At 43.5% G+C, this 13,461-nt stretch overlaps 1 non-coding gene across 1 annotated transcript; it reads left to right on the top strand.

The window, feature by feature from the left end:
* Window positions 1–5,514: 5,514 nt before the first annotated feature.
* On the top strand, window positions 5,515–5,626 carry LOC116839320 (U5 spliceosomal RNA). Its single transcript, XR_004377093.1, has one exon. It is a non-coding gene; the product is annotated as a U5 spliceosomal RNA (small nuclear RNA).
* The last annotated feature ends 7,835 nt before the right edge of the window (window positions 5,627–13,461 follow it).

Below are 13,461 nucleotides of genomic sequence, written 5' to 3'. Positions count from 1 at the left end.
TTAATGGCTCTCTCTCTCAAACACTTTCTCAAGTAAACAGGGGCTGACTTCTATCTGCTTTGTTCTGTTCATCTATTGCAGAAGCAGGCATCCACAGGTCTCACAAGGGATAAAGCAGAGTACAGGGATGACTATGGGATCAGCCTTTTTTTGCAAGGTCCAGCCATGTGCTACAGTCTTATTTAAAGAATTATATACAACTTTCATAGATAATCAGCTCGTGATGAACAAAAGCACTGCAGTGAAAGCCAGGGGATAGAAAATAATGGTAACCTACCATACTTAGCCTATTCTCTGATGTACATGGATCAGTCAGTTAGAAATCTGCCTGATGTTTCCTATTATGGATTGAATGAAAGATGGGGAATTTTTTATGACAGTAGGGATGTGGATCTTTGGTATCTAAAGTCATATTCTGATTAGCTAAATGATTCTTCTTAGTGCTGGCACAGTCACTTACCAATTCACAGTGATAACATAACTGCCAGCCAAATTTATATGTAACTAAAATAAAGTCCATACCTCCATTGTGTTATGTTCAGCCTGAACAGAATGTAAAAATACAATTTTTTTCCACTGCTACTATTTTAAAATCATATGAGTATGTATTATTAATAAATTGATGTTGTCTAACAAAAACTGTTAAGCCGTAATACGATGGCCAGTGACTTGCTATTTCAGGTGCTCACTGATTTCATTATAGCCCTTGGCAAGTGCAAAGCAGGGCCGCCTAGAAGGGGGGGGCAAGTGGTGCAATTTGCCCCAAGCCCTGGGCTCTGCAGGAACCCCCAAGAGAATGGCTGAAGCTCCTCCCCCAGCCTGACCCCACCCTGTGTCCGCCCCTCTCCTGGAGCCCCACCACACCTAGGGTTGTCCCTGAACAGCTGCAGCCTGACTCCAGCGGGGCCTGAGCTCCGCCCCGCTCAGAACCGCGTGGTAAGGGGGCGGGGCTGCGAGCTCCAGGCTGAGTGGAGGAAGCTCACAGCCCCGCCCCCTTACATGCATCTCTGAGCGAGGCGGAGCTGAGGCCCCGCCGAAGGCACAGTGCTCGCTTTTCAGGGATGGCCCTGGATGGGATGCGTTGAGGCTCCGGGTGAGGGGGGAGCAGGGGTAAGAGGCCGGGGTTGAGGGGTGTTGAATTAGGGGCAGGGAGTCCCAGGGACAGTCAGGGCATAGGCAGAGGGCAGAGGTTGGGGGGGCAGTCAGGGGACAAGGAACGGGGGGGGGGGGTTAGATCATGGGCATTCCAGGGGTCTGTCAGGACTCAGCGAGGGGGTGATAGGGGTTGGAACAGTCAAGGGACAGGGAGCAGGGGTGGGGTCCTGGGGTGGTGGGGTCTCTGGGGGACAGTAAGGGGACAAGGAGCAGGATGGGTCAGGGATTCTGAGGGGGATGGGCAGTCGTGGAGTAGGAAGTGAGTGGGGGTCAGACGGGGGCAAGGCCAGGCTGTTTGGGAGGTACATCCTTCCCTACCCTGACGCTTATTCAGCAGTTTGAGGCTTGCAAAAGAGCAAGCTGTTAGCTTTTCCATTAGGTCTACCATTGTTTCACTTCTCAAATGCCAAATTATATATTTAATTTTCAGTGCCATAGGGAGATTCATGTCAGGGGAGGGTAGCTTCATTTAAAAATTAGCCCCTGGGGGAGGGATCACATGAGAAGAACAATATCCTACACCACCTACCTCCTTCCCAACCCTACCAAAGGAGACTTCCCCTCCCTTGCATTCCCTGAGGCTCCAGAGGGGTTAATTCAGTGGTCTTAAACTTTCATCCTAGTGACCCCTTTCACATAGCAAACCTCTGAGTGCGACCCACCCCCCCTTATAAATTGAAAACACTTTTTTTATATATTTAACACTATTATAAATGCTGGAGGGAAAGCGGAGTTCAAGGTGGAGGCGGACAACTCGTGACCCCCAGTAGTAACCTTGTGACCCCCTGAGGGGTACTGACCCCCAGTTTGTGAACCCCTGTGTTAATTTAATTTTAGCACCCTGTGTCCATTCGCATGCACGTGCTATTTTGAGCATTTCAGTTTTCACAACATAGGCTCATCCCAGATTCTGGAACAAGCTCAAATGCTCTGTTCGTGGAGTATGCACATAAGCTATATTAAAGACAAACCCATAGTAACCGTCTCCAGTTTGTGAGGGACCCCATGGAACCAGTCTCTAGGAAACAGATAAATGCATGGAGGTTAAGTCCATTAATGGCTATTAGCCAGGATGGGTAAGGAATTGTGTCCCTAGCCCAGTGATCCCCAACGTGGTGCCCATGGGGGCATCTTAATGCATCCGCGTCCTGGCCCCTGGGAGAGCACCCGCTGAAATGCCGCCAAATTTCAGCAGCATTTCGGTGAGGATGCCTCTCGATGACATCACTTGTCGACAGCAAGTGGCGTCATCGAGAGGCGTCACTTGAATTGCCACCGAAATTCAGTGGCATTTCAGCGGGTGCTCCACCGCCGCAGTGGTCCTTCATCTGGCATCCGCCAAATGAAAAGGTTGGGGACCACTGCCCTAGCCCCTGTTTGTCAGAGAGTGGAGATGGATGGCAGGAGAGAGATCACTTGACTATTACCTGTTAGGTTCACTCTCTCTGGGGCACTTGGCATTGGTCATTGTCGATAGACAGGATACTGGGCTAGATGGACCTTTGGTTTCACCCAGTATGGCTGTTCTTATGTTCTAAGCTAAATGTGCCCAAAGTTATGGAGACATGAGTCAAGGAAGCCAGCAGAGTATCTGAAACCTGGAAAAATCTCTGACTGGATGGGCTCAGGCGTTTGGTCACAAGCTGAGATGGTTCCAAAAGTTTTGGATTTTTTTTAAGCAGGTTTTTTTTATTGTTTCTTTAAACAATCAAACACAGCAAGCAGCAAATATTTGGCCACACACTTCTGAAACCCCAAATCATATTCAGGTTTTGGCAGACTAATTTCAGCAGATTAATTTTCAATTAAAAAAAACAACAAGTTTTGAAGGAAAGCAGACATTGTCTGTGATTTTTTTCTGCTTTTCAAAAACTCCTAGTTTTCAAAACCAAAAAAAGTTTTGATGGAAAATATTCGTCCAGCCCTTTTAATGAGCTTTAGTGCCTTTTAGCACTGGCTGATGCTGAGAATCAGTGATACCTTGTAAAGAAGTTTTCTCAAAACTAGTTTTGTGCTGAGATGGGGAAGATTTATTTTTCCCAGGGCCACCTGTGAGGGGGGCCAAGTGGGGCAATTTGCCCTGAGCCCCACAGAGGCCCCCACGAGAATATCATATTGCAATTTTTTTTATGGAAGGGGACCCAGAAATTGCTTTGCCCCAGGACCCCTGAATCCTCTGGGCGGCCCTGGTGCAAAGTTCGACCCCATGAAGCTGATGGCAGGACTCAGACACCAAACTGTCATCGATTTCAATGGGAATTAGGCACCTAAATAACTTTGAGGAGCTGGGCCTTAGTGTCCACACACAGACTTAGAGTAAAATAAATGAAGATGTGAATTAAAACCCATATAATTATGTTGGTTCCAGTTTGGATATGGATAAGCTCTTATTCAACCGTTCTTTTTCCACTGTCCTTCTCATTTTCTTGCAAGCTGTAACTGACAAAGGAGGCTTTTTGCAGTGTTCTAGTGTAAGAGGCTTTTATCGTTCCCTCTCCACTTCTGCATTTCTGGTAATGGATGTTTTTTAATTTCTCATCTTTAATTAGTTTGGTATCATGAGACATTTTTGGTTGCTGCTGGTTCCACTGCTCATTCCTGAAATAGCTGACAAGCGAGAGATGTAGAGCATTAGAATTATATAAACACATACCTGAACAAATGAGGCCAGAAGAAGTTTTTTCAAAAACATCTAAATGACTTACAAGCTTATGTCTCATTGAGGGTCTTAAATAGAGCTGGCTGGGTCCTAGAGTTCCAGTTCTGTGGAAAATTCTGTTTTTAAAACAAAAAATATCCCATACATTCTGAAAGAAAAAAAATTAATTTTCAAAATTCCCTGTGCAATGGGAATTCAAAACTTTTGAATTAAAAGAGTCAAAATGATATATTTTCAACTTTTCTAAATGTTTCTGAGCCTCCCTGAGCTACTGAGATTGTGTCCCAGCTCTTTGCCTGGTAGACTGAGTTCCCAGGTCTTCTGAGGAGCCAGAGACCTGGAAGCCGTAGGAACTCGAACTCTGAGGCAGTCCCACTGGCTTGCCACCCTAGCAGTGCTTTGAGCCCAAACTGCAGAAGAGCCATGAGCTTGAGAGCCAGCAAGGTGAGGACCCAGGTGGATGAACTAGCAGAAATACAGGTAAGGTTCCGACTGGAACCCGCCCTGCTAGGCAGAGGTCTGTCAGGAATTCACTTGGTTTCTGTCAAAGCTTTTGTCAAAATGAACACTTTTTCTGGGGACATTTTGCCTTGCAAAATCACCAGTTCCTGACAAGAAAAAAAAGTGTTCAGTCAGAAATTTCTGACCAGCTCCGCTCCTATGTCACTATGGTGTGTTTGAAAACTTTAGCCTTAGGAGCCTAAGGCTCGTTGTCAGCGGAACTTGGGCTGGTAAGTGAGTTAGGTACTTTGAATATGGGATTTATGCTTCTAAATCACATAGGTCCTTTTGAAAGTTTTACCCCAGATTTTGTTGTTGTTCAGACCGTGACACAGAAATATAAGGAAAATGATTCTGCCCTTCATATGATATGAGGGGAGAGAACAATGAAAGTCTGAAAAATATGTAAAAGTTCAGAAGAAGATTGTCATGATCAAATCATTTATTGTTATAAAAGAAAACCACAGACAGCTAAGGCTCTAGCTGTACATTGAACAGATAAACACAATTATTCATGTTTTTTATATTGTACTGCCAAAATCAGGTTGCATGAAAAGGCCACTGCACAGAGGTACAGCTTCTACAACAAGGAGCAAAAAATTAAGAAACAACATTTCCGATCAATAATCAATGGTGTCCTAAAGCACAAAACACCTTTTGTAACCCACCTACCTCAGGTAAGATCCTAAATAAAGAAATAAGGTCTAATTTTCCCTTGCCTTGTACCTTATATTTGCAGTAAGAGTGACAGAATTTCACACCCAATTGGCACAGGTGTCAACGATTCCACAAGTTACAGAGCAGGGGAGAATCAGGTCCGTTGAATTTGTACCATCCATGCCAGGAAAACACAATGAACTCAGGCTCATGTTTCTTACAATTAATAGTCATGTTTTTAAGTTGAAGAGAAAAAATGATGAGTTCAATGGCCAAATCTAACCTGATTATTTGAACTAGCATTCTTATAGGAAGGTAAAAAGCTATTTAACACATCTGTTCCCTGAGAGTGGCTGGCTAGGGTTGCAGACATATGTGGAAAATAAGTTTGGCTAAATTCTGGCCTCAGTTACACCTGCGCAATCCTACTCAATTTCATAGTGTTCCATGGGTGTAAGTGAGGGCAAAATTTGGACTGTAGCCTTGTAAGAAATCTGTAGTTGGCTAGGAATAAAATAAAGAAGGAAATTTCTTAACTCTAGAAACTCTGGTTTCTCTTCAGATCGTATAAATCTTTCGCCTTTTACTAAAGATTTCCTAGTCACAGTGAAAGCTTTTCCAAACATCCTTTGTGGAACAACCCAAATCTGGAAAAAAAATACTAGGGACAGTTTATATTCCATATCTTGTGCATGTCTTAATGAATCACTAAGGCGCAGATCTTCAAAAGATTTCAGGCCCTCAAGGTCTGTTGAAATTGAAATACCTTTGAGGTTCTATCCCCTGCATCTCTCTCAAGCCACAGAACCTGAAGAAGAGAGCCCTTGGGGCTTTAGCTAGCAGGTCACTTTTCAGTGTTAGATAGTAGCACTCTGCTGTGTATCTCAGTTCGTATTTTCAAAAGGGTAGTTTCTGTTTAGTGGGTGCAAATTTCACATAAAGTTGAACCTATATGTTGTTTGAACTGCAGACATAAGTATGAATCTTTATGCTTGTAACTCCTTGAATGTGGTTGGAAATCAGGGAGTTCAAGTTGCAAGAACTCTTGCTTGCACCTGAAATTCATTTTACACCTACAAATTTTTCTGTTATAAGTTGCACACACTAAAAGAGAGTCCTCTAAATATTTGAGTCTCATGTGCATGCAGTTATTTCCTGAAATACTGCAGGAGAGTCAATGCTTCCTATTGTTTCTTTCATATCCGTTACTGGCCTATTCATCCCTGTTAAAATCTTTGCAGTGCTATCTATCCTGGTTTCCAGGTTTCTAATTCTCCATGATATGTGATCTAGCTCGGAATAAGTCATTTGTGTCACCTTGAAAAGTGACTGGAGAGAGAGGATGCTCCCTGCTGTCATTCAGAGAAAAACAAGACATCTGGTCCTGTTTATTCTCCTATTTTGTTTGGGTTTTGTAAACTTCATTTCATTTTTCTGATGTTTTGGCATCTCACAGGAGTCCATTGTTGAGCCCCCCTACTATCAAAATCTTTTAACTCAGCCTTACTGTATAGGATAAATATTCATGACAGATATATTTATACCTTATATATTGTTATGAGCAATATTATGGAGATGTGTAGATAATCCAATTGTTATGTTTTTGCAGTTTGATTGCAACTCTGACCCTCACTAATTAGAGATTTTTTGGTGAAACTGTAAGTATACTCTGTTCTTTATGGAGTCTGAGAACATTTGAGAGGGATTGGGTGAATGTGCACTGTTCTGAAGAGACCACATAAACTTTTAAAATCCCTTTTTAAAATTCAGGAGACTGCATCTCATCTAATTTTTGGAACACAGCAGCTAACAAATTAAGGCTCCATTTACTCTGTAGCTTACAGGGATTTATTGGCCATCTCCCCTCTCCCCCATCATCACCATTCATACTACAATAACATTAATCTTACACATTTTTAATTCTTTATATAAACACCAGTAGACGTACTGGCATAACATACATGCAATGGAAAGATGGCTCCAGCCAGCACAGGTAGTGTGGTCCAGTGGATAGGGGACAGGACTGAGACTCAGAAAACCTGGCTTTCATTCTCAGCTCTGCCACTGGCCTGCCGGGTGACCTTGGGCAAGTCACTTCACCTTTGTGCCTCAATTTTCCCATCTGTAAAATAGGGGTAATGACACTGACCTCTTTTGTAAAGCACTCAGAGATCTAGTGATGAAAAGGGCTGTATAAGCGCCAGATTTTATTATTACATATCCACTGAGACTCCACTTCCGGGTTCTATTCCCAACTCTATCATAGACCTTGGGTAAATCCCTTAATAGCTCTGTTCTACAGTTCCAAATCTGTACAATGGGGTCTGTCATTGGGTCAGAGACAGCCTGATGGAAAGGGCACATGCTTGGGATGTGACAGACCCAGTGTCCATTCATCTGCTCCAATGCTAATTATTTATGCAAAGTGGAACAGCTTCAACAGGCGAGACAGAGAGCCCCACCTCTGGATATCCAATTGCCTTAACCATTGTGCTCCCACCTGAGAGATGCCAATTCAAATCCCTTCTCCCCCATGAGATGGAGAAAAGTCTGGAACCCAGGGTCTCCCACATCCCAGGAAAGTGCTATAACTACTGGCCTAGAAGTTACAAAGTGGGTTCTCCCCCACTCCTTCACTGCTTGTTGTGGAATAAGGCATGCATCTAATCCATTCTCATAGGAAAGGGCTTGGGTGCCTAAGCCACCACCTTCCAGGAAAGGGAATCCACAGCTCAGAACACAAGCAGATCCAGGCCATAGACTCTAGCCCAGCAGGGAGACCAGGATCTACTGGAGAGCATAGTGAGACAGAGGAAGGAATTCCTAAAGAGTACGTCCACTCCGTGAGAGTGGAGAAGATGTAGAGAGAAGAGTGGCTAACTGGTGACCTTGAATTCGATATACACTGCTCAGGCTTCACGATGGGAGGCAGATTTCAGTGTCTGCATCTGTTCTGTGGAATGTCTGTGTATCTGAATGTTTACATGTATCCAGTTGTCCCAGCACCCCAGGTGCCTGGCACACAGTAATTGTGTCAGACACCTGCACTCATTGGATATACACTAGACTTTGTTTTTTAAACATCACGTTGATTGCCATGTAACTCAAGGCACTTACAAGCACATTATAAGTGTATGTGACTACTTCAACATTTGTTCCAGGCTATAAACATTTGTACTTAGCCATAGACTGATCCCTGGGGCAGAGGGATGGATTTCACCTTTCCAGCCTTTCTTGTACTGCACCCACAAAGAGCTTGAACACTCAAGCTTTCTGCGTTTACAGTGAATTTTCACCTCTGGGGGAAAACACAAACAAAATCAGTGCAGAGAAGGGGAGAAGAAATCAGGAAGATGGGGAAGAGAAGGGGTAAAATGGATAAGGCAAGGATATGGAAATAGAAAGCCTAGGATACAGAAGAAAGAAAGATGAAAAAAAGCACAGGTAGGAAGAGGGACAAGAGTTGTGGAACTCATCTTAAGAGGCAGTAAGAACCCACATATCACAAACCATTGTGTGAGGCTAGTGACTTAAATTATATTTAATCTCGGAGGCTCCTAAGCATGGAAAGCTGTCTCTAACAAAGGAAATAACACTACTCACAGCAGGAGAGCATTTTTCAGGTGTTTACCTCTCCAGCTAAGTGATAAAATGGCTGCAAAATGAATAACAAACATATAAGCAGGAGGCAAGCCTGTATTATTTTTAAATCCTTCCACTGGAAAGGATCATTTAAAAACCCTATCACAGCAGAGGGGAAGTAGGGGACAGAATAGTACTGAGTCCCAATCAAACAATAAAATTATGTGATCTAGAGCAATGCAAAGAGACTAATAAAAATGCTGTTTATGGCTATTTAACAAACTGTTCCCCAAATGACTTTACTGTCATATAGATGTAAATAAAATGATGACTTTTATTGTACTTCTTTGAAGAAGGCAATGTGAACAATCCTACCTAATCACTTACTGAAAGTCGAAACATTCACTCCCATAAATTCTGTCCATTTTTACTGCAGTATTGGGTGTGCGGGTGCTGACCACAACATTTGTCCAGGGTTCTGTTTGTGTTAAGGACCCTCAATGGATTTCGTTGAGTTATGAGGTTTAGTATGGCTTCAGAGCCCCATTGCTTAGAAGTGCTTGGAGGCATCAGTTAATTTCAAGGGCTGTCATAGGAATAAAATAAGCCACAAAATAATCATGGAGATATTCTATTTAGATTGGAGTGTGCATTTTGTCCCCCTAAGTAATATGCAATGCAGGAGGAAGTGCAGATTATAAGACAACTTATGAAATATGTTAGAATAAAGCTAGTTACCATTTTAATATGCACTATGGTGCTTCTGAGGACATCCGCCGCTTAATGTGCTGCTGCACAGAAACGTCTTGTTTGTTATAATGAGAGTTCACAGTAACATTATTCACAAATCTTACTTTGGTATTAGCGCTGCAAAGTGCTGAGCATCCTCAACACCCACTGGCAGCAGTTGGAATCAGGAGCACTATGCAATTGAGCTGGTTGGGAATTGTCTGCTGAAAGTGGGTTTATAAGAAAAAGTGGAAATTTGTCAAAACCAAAATGCTCTGCGGACATGTTTCTTGGGGTATGTCTACACTATGGGATTATTCGGATTTTACAGAAACCAATTTTTAAAAACACATTGTATAAAGTCGAGTGCATGCGGCCACACTAAGCACATTAATTCAGCGGTGTGCGTCCGTGTACCGAGGCTAGCGTAGATTCCCAGAGCGTTGCACTGTGGGTAGTTATCCTGTAGCTATTCCATAGTTCCCACAGTCTCCCCCGCCCATTAGAATTCTGGGTTGAGATCCCAACACATGATGGTGCAAAAACAGTGTTGCGGGTGAATCTGGGTAAATGTCGTCAGTCATTCCTTCCTCCGTGAAAGCAACGGCAGACAATCATTTCGTGCCCTTTTTCCCCTGGATTGCCCTGGCAGACACCATAGCATGACAACCATGGAGCCTGTTTTGCCTTTTGTCACTGTAGGTGTACTGGATGCCACTGACAGAGGCGGTACTGCAGCGCTACACAGCAGCATTCATTTGCCTTTGCAAGGTAGCAGAGACGGTTATCATCCCTATTGCACCGTATGCCATTGTAAATTGGTGATGAGATGATAGTTATCAGTCATTTTGCACCATTTGCATTGGAAATTGGCGACGATGGTTATCAGTCATTTTGTACCGTCTAATGCCTGACATGAGTGCTCCGTCTGCCCTCCTGAGTTCGCGGGCAGGGCGCATGACAAAAATGAATGACTCCCCGAGTCATTCCCTTTTATGTTTTGTCTAAAATAGAGTCAGTCCTGCCTCAGAATATGGGCAAGTGTACTAGAACCATAGAGCACAGCTGCTCCGTGTCCGACCCCAGAATCACTGCAAAATATGACTGCATTCCCATTCTAGGGGTGCCCTGCACAAACCCCACCTGTTGCTTCCCTCCTTCCCCCAGCCCCCTGGCTTTACCGTGGCAGTGTCCCCCCATTTGTGTGATGAAGAATAAGGAGTGCAGGAATAAAAACACTGACTTTTAGTGAGAAAATGAGGGAGGCAGCCTCCAGCTGCTATGATAGTCCAGATAGACATTAAAGGGTGGGAGAGAGAGCCCATCCCGCGCCAGTGCATAGATGGTTACAAGCCTTTTGTACCATCTGCCAGAATGACCACGATCATTCCCATTTTTTTAACCCAGTGCCCCCGGCCACCTCACCAAGCAGCAGTGAGCCACTCACCGGTGATGAGGACGGTTTTCCGCCATTTTATACCATCTCCATCAGAAAGAAGGGGAGGGTCTGCTGTTCAGCGCCGCAGCACGCGATCTACAGCAGAATCAGAGACAACAGTGACATGAAAAAAGCCGAGGAAATGATTTTTTCCCTTTCTTGCCCCGGTCGGGGAGGGGTTTAAATTGACGAATATACCCTGAAACCACCTGACAATTTTTGACCCTTCACGCATTGAGAGCTCAGCTAAGAATGCAAAATTTACTGTTTGAGACTGACAGAGACTGTTAGGATAGCTGGAGTCCTCAGTTCCCCCCCCCTCCCTCAATGAGCGATGTCCATTGTTCTTGCTTTCCGTTACACTTGTCACGCAGCACTGTGCTAGTCCCCTGCTGTGAGTCGCTGTCTATCATAGCCGGAATTTTTTCAAATGCTTGGCATTTCATCTTCTGTAATGAGGTCTGATAGACAGATTTGTCTCCCATACACGAATCAGATCAGTATCTCCCGTACAGTCCATGCTGAGACTCATTTTGATTTGGACTGCATCCCAAAAACCTGTGCTGATAGAGTCCACACTGGGCAAACAGAAATGAAATCAAAGTCACGGCTTTTCACTTCAACAGCCAGTGCATCTAAGTTACAATTGCTTCCAGAGCGGTCACAATGGTTGCCAACTTGTGGAGTACGCCCGGAGGCCAATACCATCGAATTGCGGACACACTAACCCTAAGCTGAACATGAACAAAAAAAAAAAAACAAAAAAAAAAAAAAAAAAAAAAAAAAAAAAAAAAAACAAAAAAAAAAAAAAAAAAAAAAAAAAAAAAAAAAAAAAAAAAACAAAAAAAAAAAAATAAAAAAAAAAAAAAAAAAAAAAAAAAAACCAAAAAAAAAAAAAAAAAAAAAAAAAAAAAAAAAAACGGGCCACAAAAAAAAAAAAAAAAAAAAAAAAAAAAAAAAAAAAAAAAAAAAACAAAAAAAAAAAAAAAAAAAATTACCAATTCAGCGCTACTCCCCTCGTCGGGAAGGAGTACAGAAATTGGTTTAAAGAGCCTTTTATATCGATATAAAGGGCTTCGTTGTGTGGATGGGTGCAGGGTTAATTCGGTTTAACGCTGCTAAATTCAGTTTAAACGCTTAGTGTAGACCAGGCTTTGGTTCATCAACATCTGAAAAACCACAGGCAGGGTTCTGTGGGAAAGCTGCCATCTCACAGCTTCCATTTCACAGCTCCACTAGAAGGACTTCCAACAGGCCCTAAGACACCATCTGGCTTTCTCATACAAAGCTCGGAGCCTGGACTGTTCTCCAGGCTCATTGCTGCAGAACTGGGAGCTCTAAGAGCCATGGATCCCAAGCTCTGAGGCTCCCAGCTCAGCCATGGCTCTCAGGGTTCCTAGTTTCCTAGTTCCCTGTTGGTTAGGGCCGATGGGCAACCAGAAGCCCTGGGGCTGTGCCAAGAGCCTCAGAGCTTGGGCTTCTGGAGTCAAAATCATTTTGAAATAGTCTCAATGAAATGTTTTGATGTGGGGGGGGGGGGAAGGTTTTGACATTTCCTGCAGAAGGGAAAAATCTCTCTAAAGCCCTGTTATTCCAAAGCAGAACATTTTTTGTCCAGAATTTCAGAATTTGAACAGAACGGAAACACTGAGTAAAGCTGTTTGCAAGTCAGGAATTCAGAAGCAGAACTGCCACTGAAGTCAACAAAAGTTTTTGTAAGACTAAGGGCTTGATTCTCCTCTCAGTTACGTGTTTGTAATTAGTGAGTAACTGCACTGCAGTCAGTCAAGTTACACGTGGAAAAATGACTAGAAGTAGGAAGAAAATTGGACCTATTTACATGAAGAAATACTCTTTTAAAAATCTATGAAAATGATTCTATAACGTATGTAGCCATTTATGGTCAAATGTACGAAATAGAAGAAGAAGAAATCCTATTATCTATTGCCATGAAAAAAGATTGCCTCTGCAGGATTGTCTCCTTTGCTACATCTGGTAGAGGTGTCTATCCTTTGATTTTTTTTTATAGCTGTAGACCCTCCCCCACAGCATGGCTCAAGCCTCCACGCTGGTGCTTGCTAATCCAAATGACTTCTCTCTACTCCTTGAATGGCTTGGGTCCTGAGTTCTTTATTTCTGTGCCTGGTGCCTCAGTCAAAGATGACTGCTTTGTGCCTGGGACACAAGGGCTGCTGTCTCTTGACAAAATGAATAATTCTATGACTCTAGTCACAACGAATAGAGCCCAGGACAGGAACACCACAACACATTAATACAAGCCCCAACAAATGAAAAGCCACACTCAAAAGAACAATATAGCATAGGGGACTTTACTGGGGAGATAAAACAAAGGCGCTGTGAAAGAAAAGAATTAACTAAAATATTAAGACAATCAGTATAACATAATTTCCCACCTCCCTGCATTCTCTACTCTACACAACGCCCCCCGCCCCAGCACTGTTCCAGGCAGATGTGATGCTGAGGATAAGACCTGCAGCAAGCGCTGCAGTGCTGTGAACATGGCCAGCTTAAACAAAAAGGAGGCAGCTCACCTGAGTGGGGCAGGATCCTCTCCTGACTCCCTGGTCTGGAGTCCCGTGGACGGTCTCAGCTGACTCTAGGTAGCCTGCACTGGGTTGGTTCTCTGCCTCACTGGTCTCTGCAGGGCTGGTACTCCCCTATCACATACTAAACCCCACAACAACTCAAAATCTCACTTTGTGGAGGGAGTAGGATTTGA

This window comes from Chelonoidis abingdonii, chromosome 3 (genome assembly GCF_003597395.2).
Source record: "Chelonoidis abingdonii isolate Lonesome George chromosome 3, CheloAbing_2.0, whole genome shotgun sequence".
In the NCBI taxonomy this organism is placed as follows: Eukaryota; Metazoa; Chordata; order Testudines; family Testudinidae; genus Chelonoidis; species Chelonoidis abingdonii.
The sequence above is the reverse complement of the archived record's forward strand: the minus strand, read 5'-3'. Positions and strand labels throughout refer to the sequence as shown.